The 27,175-nt window shown below is 41.3% G+C and overlaps 1 long non-coding RNA gene and 1 pseudogene across 1 annotated transcript in view; both read left to right on the top strand.

Moving 5' to 3' along the window:
• The window catches only part of LOC147372509 (uncharacterized), a 33,598-nt gene extending 8,479 nt beyond the window's left edge, over window positions 1-25,119 (top strand). Inside the window, exon 2 of the long non-coding RNA XR_015164140.1 lies at window positions 24,930-25,119. This is a non-coding gene — a long non-coding RNA (uncharacterized LOC147372509). The remainder of the gene's footprint in view (window positions 1-24,929) is intronic.
• Window positions 5,259-11,565, top strand: LOC147372510 (large ribosomal subunit protein eL38 pseudogene; annotated as a pseudogene).
• Window positions 25,120-27,175: the final 2,056 nt, after the last annotated feature.

Genomic DNA, 27,175 nt, shown 5'->3' with positions numbered 1-27,175 from the left:
GGTTACCAAAGGGGAAGAGAGTCGGGGAGGGATAAATTAGAAGTACGGGATTAATAGATACAAACTACTACACATAAAATAGATAAGCAAAAAGGATTTACTTTTTGCAGGGCGTTATATTCAATATCTTGTAATAATCTATAATGGAAAATAATCTGAAAAGTATGTAGATATATACATATAACTGAAAAAAGAAAGAATGCCATGTGAGAACAGACATTGACTGAAACCACAGAGCTATAAATCAAAGAACAGCAAGGACTGCTGACAACCAACAGAAACTAGGAGGGGACAAAGGATTTTTCTCGGAGCTTTTGGAGGGACCATGGCTTTGCTGAGAGGCTTTCCCAGGTAGCTCAGCGGTCAAGAATCCAACTGCAATGCAGGAGACGCAGGTTCGATCCCTAGGTTGGGAAGATCTCCTGGAGGAGGAAATGGCAGCCTTCTCCAGTATTCTTGCCTGGAAGATTCCATGCACAGAGGAGCCTGGAGGGCTTTAAGTCCTTGGGGTCATAGAGTTGGACATGACTGAGCAGGCACTCACTCACTGGCCTTGCCAACACCTTGATTTTGATTTTGGACTTGTAGTTTCCAGAATCATGACAGAATAAATGTTGTCCTAAGCCACCTAGATTGTGGTCTAGTAATTTGTTATGGCAGTGCCGGGAAACTAATACAAATGGCATGTGAGTTATATCCTAATAAAGGTGTTCTATTTTGTTTTGTGTTTTAAGGGTTCTAGATTTAGGTTGTCATAAGTGGAAATTTATATACTCTAGTGGCAGAAACCACTGGACATTTAGAAGACGAAGAACTCCCCTAATCATGTAGATTTCTCTGGAGGATATGAACTTACGTTTTATTGCATATGAAACTGTTTTGGTGACCGGCAGTGTAATTCAGTCATTCCTAGGTCTTTTATTCTTCTGTGGCTAAGTCGCTTCAGTCTTGTCCGACTCTGTGCAACCCCATAGACAGCAGCCCACCAGGCTCCCCCATCCCTGGGATTCTCCAGGTAAGAGCACTGGAGTGGGTTGCCATTTCCTTCTCCAATGCATGAAAGTGAAAAGTGAAAGTGAAAGTGAAGTCCCTCGGTCATGTCCAACTCTTAGTGACCCCATGGACTGCAGCCTACCATGGAATCCATCCGTGGGATTTTCCAGGCAAGAGTACTAGAGTGGGGTGCCTTAGATAACCAATAAGGACCTAGTGTATAGTACAGGGAACTCTGCTTAATATTATGTAACAATCTAATTGGGAAAAGAAGTTGAAAAAGAATAGATTCATGTGTATGTATGACTGAAACTTTGTTGTGCTACTGAAACTAACACGACACTGTTAATTAACTCTTGTTCTTTGTTCAGTTGCTCAGTCATGTTGCACTGTTTGTGATCCCATGGACTGCAGCATCCCAGGCTTCCCTGTCCTTCATTATCTCCCGGAGTTTGTTCGAACTCATCTCCATTGAGTCGGTGATACCACCCAACCATCTAATCCTCTGTTCCCCGCTCCTTCTCCTGCCCTCAATCTTTCCCAGAGAGTTTTTATTCATCAGACAAAACTGAGGACTTCAAGCCTGGGACACAGCATCTCAGATCACTCTGAGATACTGCTCCAAAGAAGTAAGGAAGAAGCCAGGATCCCATGGCTCAGCGGTAAAGAATATCCCTACAATGCAAGAGACACAGGAGATGCAGGTTCAATCCCTGGGTCAGGAAGATCCCCTGGAGGAGAAAACGGTAACCCACTCCAGTATTCTTGCCTGGAAAATTCCATGGACAGAGGAGTCTGGCGGTCTACAATCTATAGGATTGCGAAAAGTCAGACACAACTGAACACACACACACAGGATACATGAGTTTTTGTAAGAAAGACCAGGTAGTTGGAACATCAAAAATTATTATTAATTAAAGAAAACCAGATCTCTCAAGTTAGGGAATTTAGTGCTTTTCTCTATGTCTCTGTGTCTCTATTTCTGTTTTGCAAATAATATCATCTATACCATTTCCAGGTTCCACATATTTGTGTTAATATATGATATTTATTTTTCTCTTTCTGATTTACTTCACTTGGTATGACAGTCTCTAGGTCCATCCATGTCTCTACAAAGACATAGAGATGGCCAAAAAACACATGAAAAATGCTCAGCATCACTAATTATTAGATAAATGCAAATCAAATCTATAATGAGGTATCACCTCACACCTGTCAGAATGGCCATCTTTTAAAAATCTATGAACAATAAATGCTGGGGAGGTTGTGGAGAAAGGGAGCCCTCTTGCATTGTTGGTGTGAGTGTAAATTGGTACAACCACTATGAAGAACAGTATGGAGGTTCCTTAAAAGATTAAAAATAAAACTACCATATGGCCTAACAATCCCACTTCTGGGCATATATCTGGAGAAAACCATAATTCCAAAAGGTACATGTATCCCCAATGTTCATTGCAGCACTGTTTACAATAACCAAAACATGGAAGAAACCTAAATGTCCATCAACAGAGGAATAGATAAAGAAGATGTGGTACATATATACAGTGGAATATTACTCAGCCATAAAAAGGAATGAAATTGGGTCATTTGTAGAGATGTGGACATCCTGTTTCTATCCTAAGTTCCCTCAAGGCTTGGAGTGGCTGTAATGTGATGGTTTGATGGCTGCAAATTTTGTTACTAATATGGCAGGCTATATTTTTCAGTCACACCCCCCATGCACACACAAGGGGCAGTTTTCACCCATGACTTTTCAGGTCCTTCTTCCCTTGGGTAGGACAATCCTGAGACTGGTATGTTGCATTATCTCTCAGAGTTTTTCCACGTGATAACTAGTTTAATAGTGCACCTTTCATTACTTTCCGCTCTTTTTCTGTCATTTCTCTACTTCCCTTTCCAGTGTTCCCTCCCAGCTGCCCAACTAAAAGTATTTTCTTTGGATTCTTTTTGTCTGGAATTAAAATCAGGCAAAATTTGGTTGAGAAAGCTCTACATCCCCCTCCAAATAATGGAGCTGCTTCTTGTTATTTGGTCTGAATGTCCCTATATCTGTTTCAGACTCATCGCAATGTTGATATTTTTTCAGTCTCTTGGAAACTAACTTCTTTGAAACCATGCATCTTTAATTAAAGCTTTAAAGGAGATGACTGATCCTAAAACTGATGCTCCAATACTTTGACCACCTGATGCAAAGAGCCGACTCATTGGGAAAGACCCTACTGCTGGGAAACATTGAAGGCAGGAGGAGAAAGGGACAACAGAGGATGAAATGGTTGGATGGCATCACCAATTCAATGGACATGTGTTTGAGCAAACTCCAGGAGATAAGGACAGGGAAGCCTGGCATGCTGCAGTTCATGGGGTCACAGAATCGGAAACTACTGAGCTACTGAACAACAAAAACAAATTGCAATACTGGAGTAGGGATATTCCACCCTCTGAGACCATTGCTTTTGCTATTCCTATCTACCACTTGCAATATTAACGCTACCAATTTCAAAAATACCTTCTAGAGATGCAGGAAGACCACCTTTTCTTCATAGCAAACTGTGCTTTGTTGGTTTGTTTGTCAAAAGCAATATTTGATGGTGAGAGATAGAGGATGGGCAATGGGAGTTATAGAGAAAGCATGCACTGCGTGCATCATGACATCTACAATGGCATAGCAGAACTAAGAACTAAGAGCTGTGCAGGCACAGGCCTAATTCTGGCTCTTTTAATGACAGTGCTTGTTAACTTGGGCAAACTTACTTATCTGTGAACAATCATATAATAAATTAACAGCAAGTACTGTTAACTCTGCCTCCAATGTATATCTCAATCTACCTACTTCTTTCTATATGTTCTATCACCTAAGCCAGACCACTAATTTCCTATCTAGAGTTTAGTAACAGCTTCCTCTGGCTTTCTTGTTTCTCTGCTGGCCCCACTACAATTTATCCAAGATACCAAAGCAGAGGTATATGTAAGAATTTAAATTTGATGCAATCCCCTGTTCAAAGCTCCTAATGGTTTTCCACCCCACTTAGAAAAAATATCCATACTTATAACGACCCTCTTGATATTAACCTCCCCCCGCCAAACCTGTCTTACTTTGTTGTGGCTGGCAGAGTCTGAGGTGGCCCCCCATGACCCCTTCCTCTGGTATTCACACCTTGTGTAATCTTCCCCCGTTTAATAGATGGGGCCTGGACGTGTTTTTACTCAATAAAATGCAGCAAAGGTGATGGAGTGCTCCTACACCAATAACATTTCATAAGATTGTAACCCATCTCACAAGGAGACTCTCTCTCCCTTGCTAGCTTTGAGGAAGCAAGCAGCCATGTAGGAAAAGCTCACATGACAAGGAACTGAAGGCAGCCTCCAGCTGACACCAGCAAGAAATGAAGGCCTTTGTCCAACAGCCTAAAAGGAACTGAGTTCTGTCAACAACTTCATGAACTTGGAAGTCAGTCCTCAGATGAGCCTCAGATGAGAACCCAGCCCTCACCTTGCTCAGAAGACCCAGCAAAGCTGTGCCTGGATTTCTGATTCACAGAAACTGTGTCATTTTAAGCTGATAAATATGCAGTAGTATTGTTAATGCAACAATAGGTAATTCTTGTCTTCCACCACACTCCTCTTCATCCTCTATAATCTACCTACACTGAGCCTTTTTGCTGGTGTCCCCATATGTCAAGGTTATTCCCTTCTAAGGGCCCTTACACTTGCCATGCTGTCTGTTTAGGAGGTTCCTAACCCAACTCTTCACTTAGTCGACTTTATCTTGCCATTCAGGTCTCAACTGTAGTGTTCATTCTTATCTACCTAACTAAGTAGCAACCCTGACATTAGCACATTATACAGTTTTAGTTTTCTGCATAAAGCTTTTTACTACCAATAAAAATTTATTTAGTTTCCTTACTTTGTTGTTGTGTTAGTAGCTCAGTCATGCCTGACTCTTTGTGACCCTGTGGACTTTAGCCCACCAGACTCCTCAGTCCATTGGATTCTCCAGGCAGGAATACTGGAGCTATTCAAGACCGAGGATCTTGTCTATCTTGTATGTCTGGAACCTAAAAACAGTGCCCAGCAACATTCCATAAACACTTGTTATCACTGAATGAGCATTGGGCAATATTTAAGCTTCATCCAGTGATAAAATGATCTCAGGTCCAGAAAAGGGCATATGCAAAGTTGTTCATTGTAACTGTATTCGTGGCACAGTGAGTGGGGGATAATTTGGATGCCCATCACTGGGAGGATTGATTAGTAAAATATGGTAGATGCACACGTGGAGCACTGTGCAGCAATTAGAAGCAACAGATCAGATATACACACTGAAATACGGTTGGACTGAAAGCATAGCACCCAAGACTTGGATGTATAAGATGCACATTTTTATAAATAAAAATACACATTTTGTAAGAACAATACAAAAAGATAGAACCACATTAAAGTTAAATAGATTAGAATTCTTTCATATAGGAGAGGAAGGAGATACAAGTGGGAATAAGGGTAAGAGGGCGTAAATGAAACAAGAGAAGGACCTTGCTCAGACTACTGATGGAGTCTAGATAATGTACTAGGATTGGGCTGTATGATTAATTCAGTCTTCTGCACCTGCTAAGGCCAAATAAAATCGTGTGATTCAGAGATCATAGGAGACACCAGAAAGTATCACTAATAATGACTGTTGGATTAAATACTAGAAGGTGACCAACACTAGAAGGTTCCCTCCTTGGTCCCTTCTCCCTCCTGACCAACACTAGAAGACTCTCACCATTCCCTCATTCTCCGTATGGAATCAAGCATCTAAGTGCTTCCAAATTTTCTCTCAAATAGTCTCCACCTCTCTTAGATTTCCTTTATGGTTAGACTCAGGTTCAATTGTCATGACACAGTCGCTTCACAAGTCTGTGCCCTTTTCTTAGAAAGTATGTAATATCTGATTACCTCTCTTTGAGTGATGTACAGCTATTAGTGATCAATGCTGTAGTCTTTAACATCAAACAAGGTCTCTTTAGTCTTTGATGATCTCAGGCTAATTTTCTAGTATATTCCTAAGGAAGAGTTCGTGGCAACAATATTCTCTGAGTTTTTAAATGTTCATAATGGTTTGCCTATAGCCTTTAGGGTTGAAAGTCAGCTCAGATCAGATCAGATCAGTTGCTCAGTCGTGTCTGACTCTTTGCGACTCCATGAATCGCAGCACGCCAGGCCTCCCTGTCCATCACCAACTCCCGGAGTTCACTCAGACTCACGTCCATCAAGTCGGTGATGCCATCCAGCCATCTCATCCTCTGTCGTCCCCTTCTCCTCCTGCCCCCAATCCCTCCCAGCATCAGAGTCTTTTCCAATGAGTCAACTCTTCACATGAGGTGGCCAAAGTACTGGAGTTTCAGCTTTAGCATCATTCCTTCCAAAGAAATCCCAGGGCTGATCTCCTTTAGAATGGACTGGTTGGATCTCCTTGCAGTCCAAGGGACTCTCAAGAGTCTTCTCCAACACCACAGTTCAAAAGCATCAATTCTTTGGCACTCAGTCTTCTTCACAGTCCAACTCTCACATCCATACATGACCACAGGAAAAACCATAGCCTTGACTAGATGAACTTTTGTTGGCAAAGTAGTGTCTCTGCTTTTGAATATGCTATCTAGGTTGGTCATAACTTTCCTTCCAAGGAGCAAGCGTCTTTTAATTTCATGGCTGCAGTCACCATCTGCAGTGATTTTGGAGCCCAGAAAAATAAAGTCTGACACTGTTTCCACTGTTTCCCCATCTATTTCCCATGAAGTGATGGGACGGGATGCCATGATCTTCGTTTTCTGAAGGTTGAGCTTTAAGCCCACTTTTTCACTCTCCACTTTCACTTTCATCAAGAGGCTTTTGAGTTCCTCTTCACTTTCTGCCATAAGGGTGGTGTCATCTGCATATCTGAGGTTATTGATATTTCTCCCAGCAATCTTGATTCCAGCTTGTGTTTCTTCCAGTCCAGCGTTTCTCATGATGTACTCTGCATATGAGTTAAATAAACAGGGTGACAATATACAGCCTTGACAAACTCCTTTTTCTATTTGGAACCAGTCTGTTGTTCTGTGTCCAGTTCTAACTGTTGCTTCCTGACCTGCATACAAATTTCTCAAGAGGCAGATCAGGTGGTCTGGTATTCCCATCTCTCTCAGAATTTTCCACAGTTTATTGTGATCCACACAGTCAAAGGCTTTGGCATAGTCAATAAAGCAGAAATGATGCTTTCCTGGAACTCTCTTGCTTTTTCCATGATCCAGCAGATGTTGGCAATTTGATCTCTGGTTCCTCTGCCTTTTCTAAAACCAGCTTGAACATCAGGAAGTTCACGGTTCACGTATTGCTGAAGCCTGGCTTGGAGAATTTTGAGCATTACTTTACTAGCATGTGAGATGAGTGCAATTGTGTGGTAGTTTGAGCATTCTTTGGCATTGCCTTTCTTTGGGATTGGAATGAAAACTGACCTTTTCCAGCCCTGTGGCCACTGCTGAGTTTTCCAAATTTGCTGGCATATTGAGTGCAGCACTTTCACAGCATCATCTTTCAGGATTTGGAATAGCTCCACTGGAATTCCATCACCTCCACTAGCTCTGTTCGTAGTGATGCTTTCTAAGGCCCACTTGACTTCACATTCCAGGATGTCTGGCTCTAGGTCAGTGATCACACCATCGTGATTATCTGGGTTGTGAAGATCTTTTTTGTACAGTTCTTCTGTGTATTCTTGCCATCTCTTCTTAATATCTTCTGCTTCTGTTAGGTCCATACCATTTCTGTCCTTTATCAAGCTCATCTTTGCATGAAATGTTCCTTTGGTATCTCTGATTTTCTTGAAGAGATCCCTAGTCTTTCCCATTCTGTTGTTTTCCTCTATTTCTTTGCATTGATCGCTGAGGAAGGCTTTCTTATCTCTCCTTGCTATTCTTTGGAACTCTGTATTCAGATGTTTATATCTTTCCTTTTCTCCTTTGCTTTTTGCTTCTCTTCTTTTCACAGCTATTTGTAAGGCCTCCCAAGACAGCCATTTTGCTTTTTTGCATTTCTTTTCCATGGGGATGGTCTTGATCCCTGTCTCCTGTACAATGTCACGAACCTCATTCCATAGTTCATCAGGCACTCTATCTATCAGATCTAGGCCCTTAAATCTATTTCTCACTTCCACTGTATAATCATAAGGGATTTGATTTAGGTCATACCTGAATGGTCTAGTGGTTTTCCCTACTTTCTTCAATTTAAGTGTGAATTTGGCAATAAGGTGTTCATGGTCTGAGCCACAGTCAGCTCCTGGTCTTGTTTTTGCTGACTGTGTACAGCTTCTCCATCTTTGGCTGCAAAGAATATAATCAATCTGATTTTGGTGTTGGCCATGTGGTGATGTCCATGTATAGAGTCTTCTCTTGTGTTGTTGGAAGAGGGTGTTTGTTATCTTTGGCACACATTTTCTTTGCTTAACACACGATGAATTTCCAAACTTCTGTGTTCCAGCTTATAACTTTCTCCACCTGGAAAATTTCCTTCTCACTTGTCATCTGTCAAACTCTATTCAGCCAACTGGGTTTTCTACTACTAAAAAAGCATTCCTATATCTTTTTGACAGAGTTAAGTTCTGTTTTCAATAGTGCGACTTTAGGAACTTCCCTCACGGTCCAGGGGCTAAGACTCACCACTTGCAAAGCAGGGGCCCAGGTTCAATCCCTGTTCAGGCAGCTAGATTCCACATGCCACAACTAAGAGTTTGCATGCCATGACTAAGGATTCCACATGCCACAAGAAAGACCCAGCACAGCCAAATAAATAAATATTTTTTTAAAAAATATTGAAACTTTATACATTTCTCTCTTATACCACTCAACATAGCATACGTAACTACAACTTACTAAGTACTTCCTGTGTGCCAAGCACAGTTGCAGTGAACTAATTACATGTAGTGCACTATATACACACTTGTACATATGTGTGCTTGCTCTGGAATTTAAAACTGCCTAATATTTGTATTTACCTAGAAAACTAGGAAAACAAAAGAAATTTATGTTTTACTCTTTCTCTGGTGGCCTCATTTAATTTTCAATCATCATGAAACAGTGTCAGACTTCATTTTTGGGGGCTCCAGAATCACTGCAGATGGTGATTGCAGCCATGAAATTAAAAGATGCTTACTCCTTGGAAGGAAAGTTATGACCAAGCTAGACAGCATATTAAAAAGCAGAGACATTACTTTGCCCACAAAGGTCCATTTAGTCAAGGCTATGGTTTTTCCAGTGGTCATGTATGGATGTGAGAGTTGGACTGTGAAGAAAGCTGAGTGCTGAAGAATTGATGCTTTTGAACTGTGGTGTTGGAGAAGACTCTTGAGAGTCCCTTGGACTGCAAGGAGATCCAACCAGTCCATTCTAAAGGAGATCAGCCCTGGGATTTCTTTGGAAGGAATGATGCTAAAGCTGAAACTCCAGTACTTTGACCACCTCATGTGAAGAGTTGACTCATTGGAAAAGACTCTGATGCTGGGAGGGATTGGGGGCAGGAGGAAAAGGGTGACAGAGGATGAGATGGCTGGATGGCATCACCGACTCAATGGATGTGAGTCTGAGTGAACTCCGGGAGTTGGTAATGGACAAGGAGGCCTGGCGTGCTGCGATTCATGGGGTTGCAAAGTGTCGGACACGACTGAGTGACTGAACTGAACTGAACTGATAGCATCCCTGAACTTTCATCCAGTTGCCTCTATCTTAGTACATGCCAACACCTCGGGTACTTCAGAGTTTGTTTTCCTGAAGACACTTTTCTTAAAGCTTTCTAAGCTGCTTCAGTCTGGGCTGCAGGCTCTCAGGTGCTGATATCAGAGGTTTATCTTCACAGTCACCTGGGAATTCCCTTTGCCTCTTTTTTTGTTATCGATTTCCTATTTTCTGGATCTTAGCCATTTTCTTCAATTAATTTCCTGTAACTCAACTACTAGAGATTAAAACTTACTCTATCCTCACATGTGATTGATAAGAGTGCCTACTTTTTTTTTTTAATTTTATTTTATTTTTAAACTTTACATAATTGTTTTAATTTTGCCAAATATCAAAATGAATCCACCACAGGTATAGTTTTTAATTGGAGGATAATTGGTTTACAATATTGTGTTGTTTTTGCCATACTACATTAATCAGCCATAGGTATACAAATGTCCCCTCCCTCATGAACCTCCCTCCCAACTCCCACCCCTCTAGGTTGTCACAGAGCCCCTGACTTGAGCTCCTTGAGCTGCTATGAAGAACAGTATGGAGATTCTTTTAAAAATTAGGAATAAAACTGCCATATTACCAACAATCCCACTGCTGGGCATATATCCTGAGAAAACCATAATTGAAAGAGACACATGTACCCCAATATTCATGGTAATACTATTTACAACAGCTAGGGTGTGGAAGAAACCTAGATGTCCATCAACAGATGAATGGATAAAGAAGTTGTGGTACATATATGCAATGGAATACTACTCAGCCATAAAAAGAATAAATTTGAGTCAGTCCTAATGAGGTGGATAAACCAAGAGCCTGTTATACCGAGTGAAGTAAGTCAGAAAGAGAAAAACAAATATCTCAATGCATATATATAGAATCTAGCAAAATGGGCCTGATGAGTCTATTTGCAGGGCAGCAATGGAGTGCCTACTTTTTAATTCCAGGCTGATGATTTTTTCTCTCCAAATATTGAAGACAATGTTCTACTGTCTTCCAGTTTTCGGTGCTGCTGTTGAGTACCCAGTGCCATGATGATTTTGAGTCCTTTACAGGTGGTATTGTTTTAAACCTGAAAGCTTTTCTGATCCTCTTTTTATCCCAGGGTCCTGAAATTTCTAAGTGAAGTGGCCTAGTGTATTCAGCGGGCCCTACCAATCAGACACTCAATTCTGAGAAATTTTTTAAAATTTATTCTCCAATAACTGCCTCCTCTCTACTTTGCTTTTTCTCTCTCCACGGAATGCTTATCATTCAGATGTTCTGTCTCTTGAGCTGATTTTCTAATTTTCTTCTATTTGTTTTCCTAATTTTCATTACTTTGTCTTTTTGTTCTATTTTCAGAGACATTTCCTCACCTTTAATTTATGATCTTACTCTTTAAAGAGGTTTTCAGTCCATCATTTTATATTTCTTAAAATGCAATTATGAAACAAATAAATACCAGCACCTAGTATAGTGCCACACATGTCACTAGGTGCTGAGTACAGAGTTCTTGAAAAATGAATGTATTTCAACCCCCAACCTGGCTCTTGGAGTTAAAACATCAAAATAGCTACAGTAGCTTTTCCCCTTTTTTCTTGCTTCCTCCCACTCTGGGATTGGTTGGCCTGAGCACTCTCCTGTTTGCCCAATGAAACTGAGGAAATCAAGGACTTTGTGCTCACAACCAGGTGAAAGAATGCCAAATCTGTCAAGATGAAGAGAATCATGGACAATCCAGAGTTTAAAGCTTGAGATAGCAGATACATCTAAACCTTAATCGTCACAGACCAAGAGAAGGCAGAGAAACTAGAAAGCTGTCCCTTCCCCAGGTTTGGCAGTGAAGAAGCTGAAATGAACCAGGCATACTAATCTGAACTATATTTAAGTGTTTTTTTATTCTTAAAAAAAAAAAAAAAAAGCAGCTGGCAATAGGCTTCATGAATTTCTCATTGCCCTCTTTTTCTTAGAAATAATTACTACTATTTAGTTTTTTAAAAAGAGATTTTTTTATGTGGACTATTTTCAAAACATCTTTATTGAATTTGTTATAATATTGCTTCCATTTTATGTTTTTTGGCTGCAAAACATGTGAGATCTTAGCTCCCTGACCAGGGAATTGAACCCTCACCCCTGCATTGGAAGGTGAAGTCTTAACCACTGGTCCTCCAGGCAAATACCTACTGTTTAGTTTTAAAAGTACTTTTTTAAAAAAATTTCATTATATAACTTTTATTGTGAAACATTTTAAGCATACCAAAAGCCCCACAGAGAATTATTAATATATAACAAACATCTACTACTCAGCCCAAGAGATAAAGCTTTCAAGTGTCATTGACGCCCCCACCACACCATGTGTCCCCTTCCTAATCTTATTACCTTTCCTCACATCCCTCTTATGAATTGATGTTTATCATGGTCACACATTAAAAATATTTTTGCTATGTATGTATTGATTGTTGTTATTTTTAGTTGCTGAGTTGTGTCTGACTCTTCACCATACCATGGACTGTAACCCTCCAGGCTCCTCTGTCCATGGAATTTCCCAGGCAAGAATACTGGAGTGGGTTGCCACCTCCCTCTCCAGGGGATCTTCCCCACCCAGGGATTGAACCCACATCTCCTGCATTGGCAGGCAGGTTCCTTACCGCTGAGCCACCTGGGAAACCCTGTTGTGATAACTTTGATTACAGTAGCTCTGCTTCCCTCCTCTTAACTGCTGCCTAGATATCCACTAAAAAGTACTTTTGAATTAATAACTTGATTTTCCATGTTGTTTATATAGACTAATTTTTTCTAAGCTAACATATTTAAAAGTATCAACTATTCAGATAAGCTTATTTGTATAGTAAAACTGAAAAACAAACTGATAACTGTTCTGTTCTAATATGGTAAAATAGCAACTGATAAAAATACTATGATTTGTAGGTCTCAGGTTTTTTTTTTATTCTTCTATTTTTTCAGTTTCCTCAAAATTCTTTTCTGTTTGCTTTTATCTCTAGACTTTTTCATGCAGAAGACTTTCCTCAAACATTTGGCAATTCTTACTTATTCATTTATGGTTGAGTGTGAGGCTCTAAAACCCAATAAGAAGACCTGAGTGGGGAAATAAAAAGTACTGATTTGTCGACTTCATTGCAGAATAACGGGCAGGAGCCAAGCCATCTGCTAAGGGACACAGCCTCCCAAATGCATTAGCATTTCTAGGTCTTTTCCCCTGGAATGGTCACTCTCCCCAGGGGAAACTCTCCCACTAGCTTCTTACCTTGGTGAGTGTCAATTCTGGGAGCCAAGTTGGTAAAGAGGCTTTAGAATCTTACTTCACAAGATGCTGATTTCAGTTTAATCCCCTTGCTTTACACAGAGCTCCCTGCTCTTCCTCTATGCCTGAACTTGGAGTTCCTAATTCAATGCCCTTCCATTTTCTGTTGGGGCAAGTTATTTGGCTGCCTGGGGTGTAAAAAGGGATACAAGAGCCTAACTGTTTCCTTTACAGAATTTCAGTTTTTCTGTCTTCAGCCCCACCCCTCACCCCTGCCTTCAGAGATAACTGGCACCACACCTCCGAGATGTTCCAGGCTCCTAAAGCAAGGTTTTGCATCTTGGCTTCTCTCCTGCAAGCAATATGGTTCAGATTTCCCTGGTCTGCCAGATCAGCTGGTCTTGCCCATCTGCCTTTTGGCTTCCAAAACTGGACAGACATCTTTCAACTGCTCTTCTACATCCTACTGTTTTCTCTCCTTGTGGTCTCCTCTTTCTTACAGGTTTATATCTTTTTTAATCCCTTAAGTACCATCTGGTTGGAGATTTAGGAAGGAACAGAGGTAAATGCAAAGTATCCAATCCTCTGGGCTGAGCAAGAATACTGTTCTTTGAACCTCTCTGTTAGGCTGCTTCTGTGTACATGTGTGTGTGTTCTCAGTCGCTCATCATGTCTGACTCTTTGCAACCCCATGTACTATATAGCCCATCAGGCTCCTCTGTCCTTGGGATTTCCCAGGCAAGGATGCTGGAGTGGGTTACCGCGCCCTCCTCCAAGGGATCTTCCTGACCCTGGGTTCGAACCCATGTCTCTTGCGTCTCCTACACTGGCAGGCGGATTCTTTACACCACCTGAGAGTCCCTCCTGTATGTATAGGCTGCATAGCTATCTTCTACATAGGTTATCATTTTTCTTGAAGGCAGTGACCTGAAAATAAAAAGATTTCCCACACTCCTAGGAAAAGATTAAATGTTCTGTAGCTGTGGCAATAAGCAACCACCAGAACCAGTTCTAAACTGCATTAATGAATCAATGGCAACTTGCCTAAATGAACACACTTTTGAAAGTTAGCCAGAAACGGCCCTGTGCTTTTGAAAGCCAGCCAGTCCACACCATTATCTAAGCAAGCAGGTTTTCACAGCTAGCATCAACCCACTCCTGCCCCTGAAAGTCCACCAATCCCTCAACTCCACTTCCCAAACCCTGTATAAAATCAGCTCCTTGCTTTGCTGGAAAAGACTGTGCTTCAGTAAGTATTACATTTGGTTTTTTTGTTTAGATATTGAATGATAGTCTTTTCCTTTGGCAGATCTCAGCAACTATCACCATGCCTGGCACATGGAAGGTGCCCTGAGGACAGATAAGGGAATATGCCAAGGGCAACTGTGTCTGAAATAAAAAGACCTGAGCTATTTGCAGGGCTTCCCCAGTGGCTCAATGGTAAAGAATGTGCCTGCAATGTGGGAGACCTGGGTTTGATCCCTGGGTTAGGAAGATCCCCTGGAGAAGGAAATGGCAACATGCTCCATTATTCTGGCCTGGAAAATTCCATGGACAAAAAGGCCTGGAGGGCTGCAATCCATAAGGCTGCAAAGAGTCAGACATGACTGAGCCACTGAGGACCCGTGCACGAGCTGTTTGCTCTAGTAAGCCCTGTGGCAAGGCTAAAGCATGTACAAAATCCATTCAACATTCATTCATCAGGGCAAATTTATGGGTACCTGAGACGTAAGGGATATAAGTATCTGGATCCAGAAACAAGTGTTTCCTGCAACCTTTGCTTCAGTGAAGTTTACTGTGTCCAGCCTGAACAATGGGTAAAACCAGCTAATAAATGGAGTTTGTTTGTTTTGTTTTGCATTGTTTTACTACTCTATATATTCAAATGTTTCTTCGTCCTAGGGAGCGTCTTCCCTCAAGAGAGCTCACCTTTACAGTATCAAAATTTATTTTAACAGATATACAAAAATACTCTATATAGAACTTATTATTGTAGGGCTGTAGGTTCTCCAAATAACACTTACCACTGGGAGGACGTGTGAACTTCGGACCTGAACTCTTCTTGTTGTTGTTCAGTTGCTCAGTCGTGTCTGACTCTTTGCAACCCCATGGACTGCAGCAAGTCAGACTTCCCTGTCCTTCACTATCTCCTGGAATTTGCTCAAACTCATGTCCATTGAGTCGGTGATGCCATCCAATCATCTCATGCTCTGTCGTCCTCCTCCTGCCCTCAGTCTTTCCCAGCATCAGGGTCTTTTCCAATGAGTTGGCTCTTCACATTTGGTGGCCAAAGTATTGGAGCTTCAACTTCAGCACCAGTCCTTCTAATGAATATTCAGGGTTGATTTCCTTTAGGATTGGCTGGTTTGATCTCCTTGCTGTCCAAGGAACTCTCAAGAGTCTTCTCCAGCACCACAGTTCAAAAGCATCAGTTCTTTGGTGCTCAGCCTTCTTTATGGTCCAACTCTCACATCCATACATGATTACTGAAAAAACCACAGCTTTGACTATATGGACTTTTGTTATCAAAGTGATGTCTCTGCTTTTTAATATGCTGTCTAGGTTTGTCATAGCTTCTTTTCCAAAGAGCAAGCTTCTTTTAATTTCAAGGCTGCAGTCACTGTCTACAGTGATTTTGGAGCCCAAGAAAATAGTCTGTCACTGTTTCCATTTTCCCCCCATCTATTTGCCATGAAGTGATAGGACCAAATGCCATGATCCTAGTTTTTTGACAGTTGAGTTTTAAGCCAGCTTTTTCACTCTCCTCTTTCATCATCATCAAGAGGCTTTTTAGTTCCTCTTCTCTTTCTGCCATTAGAGTGGTATCATCTGCATATCTGAGGTTATTAATATTTCTCCTGTCAATCTTGATTCCAGCTTGTGCTTCATCCAGCCCAGAATTTCACAAGATGTATTCTGGGCTTCCCTGGTCACTCAGATATTAAAGAATCTGCCTGCAATGCTGGAGACCTGGGTTCAATCCCTGGGTCGGGAAGATCCCCTGGAGAAGGGAATGGCAACCATTCCAGTATTCTTGCCTGGAGAATTCCATGGACAGAGGAACCTGGTGGGCTACAATCCATGAGGTCAGAAAGACTCAGACACAACTGAACAACTAAACTTTCCACACTTTCACTCTGCATATAAGTTAAATAAGCAAGGTGACAGCCTTGGAACTCTTCTAGAAGTCAGAATTCACTGGCCTCTGAGATCCCTGACAAGATGAAGCAGAAGGTTCTTCCAGGAGCAGGCTTAGAGGAACAGAAAGGAAGCAATGAACAGCACAAGAATCGCAGACCCTGACAGCCCTGTGCCTTCGCTCCAGGCTCCTGGCTCACTCCCCGTGATTCTGGCCCAGGGATGGCCTTTCTCCAGGGATGGAGCTTGGCACCTGGTTGTTTGCTCTTCTTCCAGTTAACAGGTTTTGGAAGTCTTGGTAGTACTAGAAACTGCTGATCTGACCGCCAGTGAAGGAAGTGTTCACAATCATTGGGAGGACCTCTGCCCCTTCCTGAGGTCCCTGAAGCCTCAGACCATACGTGCTTCCTGCGAAGGTGAACACGCTTCTCACAAGGTGCTCCCGACACCTTAGATATCAGTGAAGGAAGTGTGGAGGAGGAAGTGTAGATTAATTTGTGGAAAATGGGATCCCTTCTTCCTCTGTCCTTTGACAGACTTTCAGACATGGAAGGAAAGGACCCATGGGGTTAGTCACCATCTATATGGGGATGATTCCCAAAGCTTCCTCAGCTTAAATCTCTCACCTGACTCCAGATTCATAAATCCAAATGCCTGTTAAATAGCTGTAACAGAGGCCCCCAAACCCAGTAGGTCTGACCTTGACTTCTGCCCACACTCAACACTGCTCTTCTCGGTGACTTATTTTCTTTCTCAGGCATAGATAGGAAGCCTGCCAGTAATCCTTAACTTCTCTCAACTAGCTGTCCCCACCCCTAACACACAAACACACACACATGCACATGGTAAATCTCCAAAACCTGTCTCTTTAATATCATTCAATTCCATTAATTGTTTTTTCACTTCTCAACTCACTCATTAGTTTACATCATCATCACTTCTCATCCAGCTTATGGCAACTCTCAAACTAGCCTTCTTACCTTCATTCTCGCCCCATCCTTCATTTAAAATCTTTGAATGGCTCCCTACTGCTGTTTTTGTAAGGCCCAGAATTAATGAGAAATCTCACAGGACCCTGCAGAAAGGGCCCCATGCATTTTTACTGCTCCCAACTTATTCTCCCAATAGAATATTGTCCGCCAGCCATGCTAAATGATTCCCTGGACTGGCCAAGCTCTACCTCGTTTGGGGGAATTTTTACACATTGGATCTCTGGCCTGAAGATTTTCCCCTCCTCTCTTTTTTTCTGGCTTACTCACAATCAAGCTTAAGTCTCAACTGAGGCAGTCCTTACTCTGCAGTGTCTTCTTGGCTCTTTGGTAGAAGTGTAAATTGGTGCAGCCACCATGGAAAACATTAGAAAGGTTACTCAAAAAAATTTAAAATAGAATTTCCATATAATCCTGCAATGCTACTCCTGGGCAAATATCTAGACAAAATTATAATTCAAAAAGATACACACATCACAATGTTCTAGCAGCACTATTTACAATAACAAAGACAGAAAGAACTTAAATGTCCATCAACTGATGAACTGATAAAGAAGATGTGGTATAAAAGGAAATCAACTGTCAATATTCATTGCAGGGGCTGTTGCTAAAGCTGAAGTTCCAATACTTTGGCCACCTGATGCAAAGCCAACTCATTGGAAAAGACTCTGATTCCGGGAAAGATTGAAGGCAAAAGGAGGAAGGGCAGCAGAGGAAAAGATGGTTAGATAGCATCACCGACTCAATGAACATGAATCTGAGCAAAATCTGGGAGGTAGTGGAGGACAGAAGAGCCTCATGTGCTACAGTTCATGAGGTCCCCAAGAGTCGGACACAACTTAGCGACTGAACAACAGCTATATATATACACATATATATGAATATTACTCAGATATAAAAAAGAATGAAATAGTGCTATTTACAGCAACATAGATGGACCTAGAGATTATCATACTAGTGAAGTAAGTCAGAAAGAGAGAGACAAATACGTATGATATCAGTTTCATGCGGAATCTGAAATATGACTCAAGTGAACTTATCTAGGAGACAGAAACAGCCTTGAAGACATAGAGAAATGACTTGTGGTTGCCAAAAGGGAGAGGTGTAGGGGACAGAAGGATTGGGAGTTTGGGGCTGGCAGATGCAAACTATTACATATGGAATGGGTAAACAACATCCTACTGTATAGCACAGAGATAATAATATTTATTATCCTGTGATAAACCATAACAGAAAATAATGTGAAAAAATTATACACATATATTTTTGTGGTGGTGGTGGTGGTTGTGGTTCAGTCACTAAGTCGTGTCAGACTCTTTGCAACCCCATGGACTGTAGCCCAACAGGCTCCTCTGTCCATGGGATTTCCTAGACAAGAATACTGGAGTGGGTTGCCATTTCCTTCTTCAAGGGATCTTCCTGACCCGGGGATCAAATCTGCATCTCCTGCATTGGCAGGTGGATTTTTTACCACTAACTCACCAGAAAAGCCCCTATAATCTGTATGTATATGTGTGTGTATATAATATAAAAATATATTTTTAAATCACTTTGCTGTGCAATAGAAATTAACACAGCATTGTAAATCAACTATACTTCAATAAAGTAAAATTTTTTTGAAAGAAAAAATAGAAAGGTCTCAAAACACCCTGACTTGACGCTGCTTTTATCTCAACACACTGCACAAAAATTCCCCCTTTTCCCTGTTTGTCTGTCCCACCAAACTGAACTCCTGGAAGGTAACAATGACGTCTGGTTCAACATTTTATCCCCAGCAATGGCTCATTAACTTATATGCAGAGTACATCAGGAGAAATGCTGAACTGGTAAAGCAAAAGCTGGAATCAAGATTGCCAGGAGAAATATTAATAACCTCAGATATGCAGATGACACCACACTTATGGCAGAAAGCAAAGAAAAACTAAAGAGCCTCTTGATGAAAGTGAAAGAGGAGAGTGAAAAAAATTGGCTTAAAACTCAACATTCAGGAAACTTAGATCATGGTGTCTGGGCCCCTCACTTCATGGCAAATAGATGGGGAAACAGTGGAAACAGTGGCTAACTTTAATTTCTTGGGCGCCAAAATCACTGCAGGTGGTGATTGCAGCCATGAAATTAAAAGACACTTGCTTCTTGGAAGAAAAGCTATGACCAACCTTGACAACATATTAAAAAGCAGAGACATTACTTTGCCCACAAAGGTCCATCTAATCAAGGCTATGGTTTTTCCAGTAGTCGTGTATGGATGTGAGAGTTGGATTGTGAAGAAAGCTGAGCACCGAAGAATTGATGTTTTCGAACTGTGTTATTGAAGAAGACTCTTGCAAGTCCCTTGGACTGCAAGGAGATCCAACCAGTTCATCCTAAAGGAAATCAGTCCTGAATATTCATTGGAAGGACTGATGCTAAAGCTGAAACTTCAATACTTTGGCCACCTGATGTGAAGAACTGACTCATTTGAAAAGACTCTGATGCTGTGAAAGACTGAAGGCAGGAGGAGAAGGGGACAACAGAAGATGAGATGGCTGGATGGCATCACTGACTCAATGGACATGAGTTTGAGTAAACTCCGGGAGCTGGCGATGGACAGGGAGGCCTGGTGTGCTGTGGTCCATGGGATCGCAAAGAGTCAGACACGGCTGAGCAGCTGAACTGAACTGAGCTGAATACTTTCTACAATTTGGATGAACCTTAAAAACATTATGCTAAGAAAGAAACTAGACACAAAGGTCACATATTGAATGATTATTTTAATATGCTATATCCAGAATAGGCAATCCACAAAGATATAAAAAGTATATTAGTGGTTATCAGGGAATTAGAGGAGGACACAGTGATTACTTAATGGTATGGGTGTTTTGGAGGGGTGAAAAAAAAGTATTGAAACTAGAGAGAAGTGGTAGTTACACAACATGGTAAATACACTAAATGCCACTGACTTGTACCCTTTATAATGGTTAATTCTGTAATAGGTGAAATATACCTCAACAAAAAAATAAATGTATAAAACAATGCTAGACATTACCTCTGCTTGAGCGATGAATTACTTTTTGCAAACTTACAAGCAAGACTCAATGGACATGGGTTTGGGTGGACTCCGGGAGTTGATGATGGACAGGGAGGCCTGGCGTGCTGCAGTTCATGGGGTTGCAAAGAGTAGGACGCAACTGAGTGACTGAACTGAACTGAAGCAGTCCTGATCTCATTTATTTATCTTGGCAATGAAACAGAGGTTGGTCTGCAATTTACAGCCAAACTTGTAGCGTGAACAAGAATCTGCTTCAAAGAGGCAATGTTGTTTCTTTATAACCTCTCTTGAGGCAAAAGGTATATGGGCTGTGGTAACATTCAGTTGTAATTCTAGCATTTGAATTACCTGGAGGAGCTGGTCTGATGAGTTCCTCTCCAACAGGTTCCTCTTCAACAGCTGCATTAAAAAACAAAAAGAATGACTTCTGGATAAAGAAATTTCTCTTAGAAATTTGGCAAAACTTCATCTGTTCTTATCACATTTTGCAACATATATTATTCATTTTTTGAAAGAAGTAACCAAACACATCTTATTGTATATTATCTTATGGCTGATTTTTCCAGACTCGGTGATCTTCATATTTTTTCCTGAGTAACTTTAGACCCACAGATTTCACCCCTGCCCCAAGCATTTCTCCTGCCCAAAGAAACACTGCCTAAACCTCTGAGGAGTGGAAGCTGGAGATATTTGCAAGGATTTCCTGAAATGTTAGTTAGCTTTTGCTGTATCCCAAACCACTCCAAATCTCAGTGGCTTAAAATAACACTGAGTTATTCAGCTCACAGTTCTGGTGGGTCAGCAGTTTGGGCTCAGCAGGCAGCCATTCCATGGTCCTGTTCATGAATTTGTAGTCAGCTGCTGGGTGTGCAATCAGCTGGCTGGTCTGCTGGAGTCTTACTGGTCCTAAGCGGCCTCACTTGCATGTCTGACAGGTGTCTGGATCTTGGCTGGGGCCACTTGTTTCTTCACCATGTGATCGCTCATCTCTCACCAGGCTAACTCAGGCTTGTTCACTTGGTAGCAGTGTTCAGAATTCACCCAGCGTCACTTTCATCACACTCTTTTGGTCAAAGAAAGTCATGAAGCTGGCCCAGATTCAAGGGGATTGGGGAGGAAATAGATACCACGCCTTGGTGGAGGCGAATGGTGACCATTTCTGCAGTCTGTTATAACTGAAGTCACTCTTCTTGCCATCGGAACCCACTACCCCCCATACTAGTTTCCCCTGGCCCCCCTCCTGGCTTTGACAGCCTCCAGGCATGAGGCCCACTTAGTCACTGATCCTTTGTGATCATACATGCCCTTGCATTAGGCATGTTCTGGGTCCCTCTCCTATTTTATTCCATATGCATTCAGTGTCAGAAAACCCTCGCAGTTTCTGATCCTCTGAGAATTGTTGAGATTGCTGTGTACATCTATAGCTAGTGCAACCATATGACTTATCCTCTCAATTAGGACTTCTGAGGATGAAATGGGGCACCATGGATAATTGTTCTAGTTCAGCAAGCATAACCTGAGATGTCCCTATTTAAAGCCCTAGTGGCTAGAAGCATGAGCTTTTTTACCCACCTTGCTTGGGTCTGAATACTAGCTCTGGCAATTATTCTCCAGTTACTTACACTCTTAATAACAATTTCTTCATCTATTAAATGAAGTTTATAATACTACTTACTTAATGGGTTTTTTTAATGGGGTTTAAATGAGTTAGCATAAATGAAGTAATTAGCCATTACTATTATATTATTTCTAAGCTCTGCAAAACATAAGAGGATTGTCTCTTTCATTTAATGTTATATGTATATATGCTAAACTTATTTCAGAAATCTTTTTATCTATCAGTTTAGGAAACATTAAATTAAAGAATTAAAAAAAGAATTGACCTAAAAATTCTTTTACTATTAAATATTCTGATCATTTCCAGCTTTTTCCTATTTAAATGATAAAACAAGAAACTTCATTGTGGATAAATATTTTTATGATAAATTATTTTCTTATATTAGTTCTGGAAGTAAAATGTTATTTATTTTTTGGCTTCACTGAGAGTTTGTTGCTGCCTGCAGGCTCTCTCTAGATGCGGTGAGCAGGGACTACTCTCTAGGTATGGTGCTCAGGCTTATCGTGGTGACTTCTCTCGTTGTGGAGATGGGCTCTAGGGCACGCAGGCTTTAGCAGTTGTGGTACACAGGTGTAGTTGCTCCACAGCATGTGGAATCTTGGTTCCTGGATCAGGAATTGAATCCATGTACCCTGCATTGGCAGGCGGATTCTTAACCACTGAACCACCAGGGAAATTCCTAAAATGTTTTATTAAAGAGTATGAATAGTTTAAGGATCTTGGCATATAGTGCCATACTGCTTTCCCAAAGGATTATGTCACATTTTTATGGACAATATCAGGATATATTAGCTTTAATACAACCTCACTAACACTGAGTATTATCAGTGAAAAATAAAATTTCCCAATTTGTTGTACCCTTTTTTAAAACATAGATGTAACAAACTTGTTTTCTGATTTCCCAGCCCCCACATATCAAAAGCAAAAAATTAGGAGCAAGGTGAAGAATACTGAAAAAGATACTTGGACATGTTTTCTGATAGCTTGAGAGTGAGAGAAAAGACAAAAATTTAGAATACAAGAAAAAAATCCTAGACATCTAAGATTATTTACTATGCAAATGTGTCTTCAGTCTTCAAAAATCCATGATACCATTGATTGCTGTAGGATATACAATTAATGTTCATTATAATAACACTAGATGATCAAGAAAAATCCAGAATATACTGAACAAAATTCATTTTAGAGTAATTTTCATTAAAAGTAAAAAAGAAAACTTTTATGCTGAAAGAGGAAATCTATTGCATGGTTTTATTTATTTTTAGGCCTTGAGTTACTGTGAAGAGTCATATGGCTTTGCTGAAGGTGAAGTGAGAAATAGGGAGGATGTGAGCTCCATATTCAGGAGTCAAAACAGAAGATAGAAGGCCCTGGGCCCGGACAGAAGGCTTTTTTTTAAATCTTAGGACTTCTGCCACTTCCCCATGTTGGTTATTGTTTGTAATCCTCTTTCCATTTTCCCTGAAAACAAAAGGGCCTCTCTCTACATATCATCTTACCAAGCAGCAAGGAAGTGGGATGAGGAAGCATATTTCGCCCCACACTTCTTCAGACATTCTCAGAGTAAAGAGAAGGAGAGAGTGACTGGCTACCTACTAGGGAGAGAAAGTCCATCCTAGTTCCTTAGCTCTGCAGCCAAGAAAGAAAGAACTTCAGCATCTATCTCAGTCTGAAGAAAAGGCCAAGATCCTCTGAATTTGTCACCTTGTGGACTTGTTAAAACATAGATTGTTGGGCTTCCCTTGTGGTCCAGTGGTTAAGAATCTACCTTGCAATGCAAGGGCAATTTCCATCCCTGGTCCAGGAAGATCCCAGGTGCCTTGGGGTGACTAAGCCTGTGTGCCATATCTACTGAGCCCAGGCTCCAGAACCTGTGAGCCCAAACTACTGAGCCCTTGCACCCTAGAGCCTGTGCTCTGTAACAACACAAGCCACTGCGGTGAGAAGCTTGTGCACCGCAACTGGAGAGCAGCCCAGCTCACCATTGCTAGAGAAAAGCCGTTATGAAGAAGTTAACTGACAACACGGCATCAGTCAGGCTCTCCTGCCCTGCTCTCTCACAGCCTCATACCTTATGTTCTATAAACATAGATACTGCTGACCTTGGCAGAGCTGTGCCTGCGTGCCCGCTTGGCCATGGGCCACTTTTGTCTGTCTTAGTGTATCAGTAGTTTTTGAAGACTCCTGGCGGCTGCTACCCGGAGAGAATAAACATAAGGCCCCACCCGGGTGACACAGTTACAAATGTGGGCTGATTTGCTAAGGGTGAGACTTGACAGAAATAAAACTGATAAGCAACCTAATGCTGTATTCTTAGAACTATGGAAACAATTGAGCCCGGATCAACAGTTTACCAAGTGTAAAAAGAAGTGTCCATGGCATGAAGTACGGGCTGTTCAACTAGAGGACTTAATGCCAACTGGGGATGTCTCTGTTGATGCCCTGTTCCACTTTAAATAGGGCTCAGGCCAAGATGCCCATCCAGAGAGCCCAAGCAGGGACCGGAGGCCCCATGTGGAACTTGCAATTCACTGGTCACCCATCAATGTACAAAGAGTAATGGCCCTGGTTGACACTGGTGCGAATGCAGCCTGGTACACGGCAAACCAGAACAGTTTCCTGGCCACAGTGCATATATGGATGGCCACGATGGCCAAAGCACTGAAGTAAAGGCTGTGTCCTTACCACTGGAAATTGGACGGCTTTCTATGCGATGTACACTGTGTACGTGTTCCCAGTTCTGGAATACATTTTGGGGATAGATGTTTTAAAAGGTCTTGTGTTGTGGACCTCTGTGGTAGAATTCCATCTCTGAGTGCGTGTTGTGAAGGCAATTGTGAGGGGATATGCAAAGCATCCCCGCAGGTGCTGCCGACAGCCCGGAGGGCAGTGACTATGAGACAATATCATGTACCAGGTGGCCACTAGGAAATAGGCGCCACCATTGCTGAGCTGGCAAAAGTGCACACTGTACGTCCTGCACAGAGCCCATTCAACTCCCTGTGTGGCCCGTGTGGAAGCCTGATGGCTCTTGGTGGATGACTGTGGACTACAGGGAACTGAATAAAGTGGTACCTCCTATGCATTCTGCCATGCCTTCAATCCATGACTTGATAGACCAGTTAACATACAGCACTGGGCACTTATCACTAAGTGGTGGACTTAGCTAATGCTTTTTTCTCCATAGCTATAACTTCTGCTACCCGGAGAGAATAAACATGTCTGCAGTCCCCATGCTCTTCAAGTCTTCTTCCAGCTTCCCTGGTCGCACCTTATCTACCTGGGTTCAGTGAACAGTGTGAGCGGCGAGACAGCCATCCAGCAACAAAGACCCAGCAAAGCAAAAAATAAAAATAAATAAATTCTCTTGGAAAAAACCACTGATTGTTATCTCCAGAGTCTATGATTTATAATAAATCTGAATGGGGTTGAGAATTTGTATTCCTAACAAGTTCCCAGGTGATGCTGGTGATAAAGGTCCAGGGACCAGACTTTGACAATCTCTGCAGGAACAGTTCCCAGTTCCAATAAATCATTAGAATCACCTGGGAGGTTAAAAGATTAAAAACAAAAGCAGATTCCCAGGAGCCTGGTGCCAGAACCTACCAATGAGATTCTTAAGGTTTGGCATCATGTATGTTCGTTTATTTGATAAAGCTCTCCATTAGATCTTGGTGTGCAGCACGTGTGGTGTGTCACAACCCCAGGGTACCTAGAACTATGCTAGGCTCTCAGTCAGGGTTTTTCAAAGCCTTGCCAAATGGAGGAGGAAATGGCAACCCACTCTGGTATTCTTGCCTGGAGAATTCCATGAGCAGAGGAGCCTGACCTGCTACAGTTCACAGGGTCGCAATGAGTCAGACACGACTGAAGCGACTGAGCATGCATGCCTGCCTGATAGACTGATTTTGACCCAGAGAGCACTTCCAGCAGTTAAATAGAAATCCTTTGGTATGCTAATTTCATTTGAGTCATAATGACGGTATCTTTGGAGAATATCTGTATTGGCTTCTTGTGTGTTAGTCGCTCAGTCATGTCCCACTCTTTGCGATCCCGTGGACTCTAGCCTGCCCACTGACAGAGGAGACAGGCTCCTCTGTCCATGGGATTCTCTAGGCAAGAATACAGGAGTGGGTTGCCATTCCCTTCTCCAAAATAGAGTAAGCTACTCTCTGACCGGGAATTGGCTTCTTAGGCACATAAAATTGAACACTTTTGTAAAGGAAGTTCTCACAATTCTAACAGACAAATAAAAGTGCTCTGACACAGCCCTGTAAATCATCAGAATATTTCCATGGCAACAACATGACAACTTTTTAAATGCCCAAATGGAGCTATGGTGAGACTTTTTCAGATAGATCCCTTAGAAATAGTTGTCTTTTATCAGAATATCCTAGCACTAAATTGGTAGCCCATACACTATTCAAAATTGAATAGGTTAGATTTTCCCAAGCAGCATTGCTTTCTTTCCTGGTATTTTCTATAGGCTGCTGTTTACAACATACTTTTCTTGGTAATCATCTAAATACTCAGCAGAAGCTGAAAATAGAACAGTTACTGTTCCCATTGTTTTAAAGTCATTTATAAATAAGAAGCAGGGTTGCCACTTAAATGATCTTCTCAAATCATAAACTAGGGAATGGTTAATGTGGACCTAACCAATGCGGATTAGATCTACATTGGTTAATGTGGATTGTGCAATTTCAATCTAATGTGGATTGTGCAATTTCATCTTTTCTTTTTTTTAACCCACTTTTTTTTAGTTCTACTGAAGTATATTTGATTTATGATGTTGTGTTAATTTCTCTGTACAGCAAAAAGATTCAGTGGTATGTATATATTATCTTTTCATATTCTTTTCCATTATGGTTTTATCACAGAATATTGAATATAGTTCCCTTTGCTATACAATAAGACCTTGTTATTTTCATCTTTTCTTCATGTGTGTGAGGGCCTATATTGGTTCTGGGTCAGATTTCTTGCTAATGACTTCTAAATTTTGTGCAACCAACTTAGCTGAAGTAGAACATCAGGATTTGGCTTGTTATAGATTGGCACAAGTGTAGAAAAAAGTGGGTTGAGAGCTTAACAGAATTGTGGTTCATTGAGAGAAGTTGGTTACTGTATAATCTGTAGACTGAGTACTGAACTCATTTCTGAAATTAGATAAAAGCGAGCTATTAATGACCCAGATGGAAAAACATGCCCCATATTCATTAATAATATGCAAAACAGAATTTTATCATTCTACGTGTTATGACAAAGAACACAAAAGCAATGTGAAGATTAACTTAATTGGAAATATTGTAAAATTATTTTCATCATCATATGTTAAATTAAGGAATTGCTCAAATTAATAGAGAAAGCCAGAATAGTTAGCCTGGTTAGAATTTGTGCATATGCTTTACAAATTGCTTATTTTCTAGTACTGTC

This window comes from Bos grunniens, chromosome 5 (assembly GCF_055505025.1).
Source record: "Bos grunniens cultivar Pamir isolate PY7600 chromosome 5, Bosgru_T2T1.0, whole genome shotgun sequence".
Taxonomy (NCBI): Eukaryota; Metazoa; Chordata; class Mammalia; order Artiodactyla; family Bovidae; genus Bos; species Bos grunniens.
The sequence above is the reverse complement of the archived record's forward strand: the minus strand, read 5'-3'. Positions and strand labels throughout refer to the sequence as shown.